Consider the following 1,430-nt stretch of genomic DNA (forward strand, 5'->3'; position numbering starts at 1 on the left):
GTTTTTTTTATGTCAATTAATGCAAGCACTCTTTTATTCTTATTCAGCCTTTTTCTGTTTATGATTTATGCAATTGAGTTGTTTTTTTTAAGTTATAGTTCTAGGCTTAGATCTAGGTGACAAGATCACGAGCCGTGGAGCAATTTTTTTTTCAAGTTCAAGCATTGATTCAAGTAAGTAGGCTCCTTCAGTAGTCTTCTCTCCCCCCTCTCATTCCTTCTTCTGACTACCCTTTCTTTCTTAATTTAAGATTTTTATTTTCAGTCGTTACATTATTGCTATCCCTTTCCCCCAAGGTTCATGGCTAGTGTATGTGTTGGCTTTGCCCCTCCTAGCCATAGAACCATCAATTTATTGCTTTTATTTTAATTGTCTCCTTTCCCTAAAGTCAAGTAGAGTAACCCTTGTAAGAGTGACTCTCTAGTCAAGTAGGGAAGCTCTTATTATGATGCATCCCTCGGGCTAAGTAGAGAAACCTACTTGTGAGTCTCTCTCTAGCTTTATCCCCTTTCTTTTACTTTATTTTTATTTCAGCATTTTTTTCCTTTATTTATTATTATTTTTTTAATTTCGTGGGTTGTTTATTTTCAGTTATTTATTTATTTAATTTTAATTGCATGGCTTGCGTCTTTAAATTCTTAGATGACGAATGGTTAGGACGTTATTTTTAGGACGGTAATTAGAATTAGATCACAACCATTAATCAGTTCACTTTCGTATTATTAAAAGAAATAAAAAATAAAGTGGCTGCTCTCCCTGTGTTCGACCCGTAGCTACACTGATCCGTACGCTTGCGGTTACATTTTAAATCTCAAACACATGGCTTCGATGTTGCATATAAGCATAACAATATAAAGTTATCCCTGATATCTTACATATAGTCATACATGTGTAAAAAACTATGCTTGTTGGGCCCAACGCAACCTAATTAGACTTGTTTTGGAACCCAGAGTTGCATTCGTTTAGGCATTCATGCTTTGTTCACCTAAACGAGAACTTAATTTAGCAGTTCTTTCCAATAGTCGTTAATGCCTCCAGCAAACCATTTGCAAGAATGTTACATAGAGAATTGCTGCAAAACTCTATGTACCTCAAGAAGTCCAGCAATGATCTAAAATTTTGGCCTGCGATCAATTGCATATAAACAACGAGAGACCAACCCTAATGCAATTGCAGCAGACCATTGCCTGTATTCATGTTTATACTGAAACAACCACTTCAGTAGGAATTTTGATGCAGTCGCTGTTATTGCATGAGCAGATGGAGGCAAAACCTGGAAATGACAAAAGGAATTAATTAATTGAGAGCATGAAGCAGCAGCAGATTGCAAGATCAAAATGAAAATTAGCAGTAGCTGTTGTTGCAAGTGAAGAACATGATGACCCCTGAGAAGGTATGCACTTCCAACATTCATAATTAGCAGCATACAG

Source organism: Macadamia integrifolia, unplaced genomic scaffold, assembly GCF_013358625.1.
Source record: "Macadamia integrifolia cultivar HAES 741 unplaced genomic scaffold, SCU_Mint_v3 scaffold1886, whole genome shotgun sequence".
Lineage (NCBI taxonomy): Eukaryota > Viridiplantae > Streptophyta > Magnoliopsida > Proteales > Proteaceae > Macadamia > Macadamia integrifolia.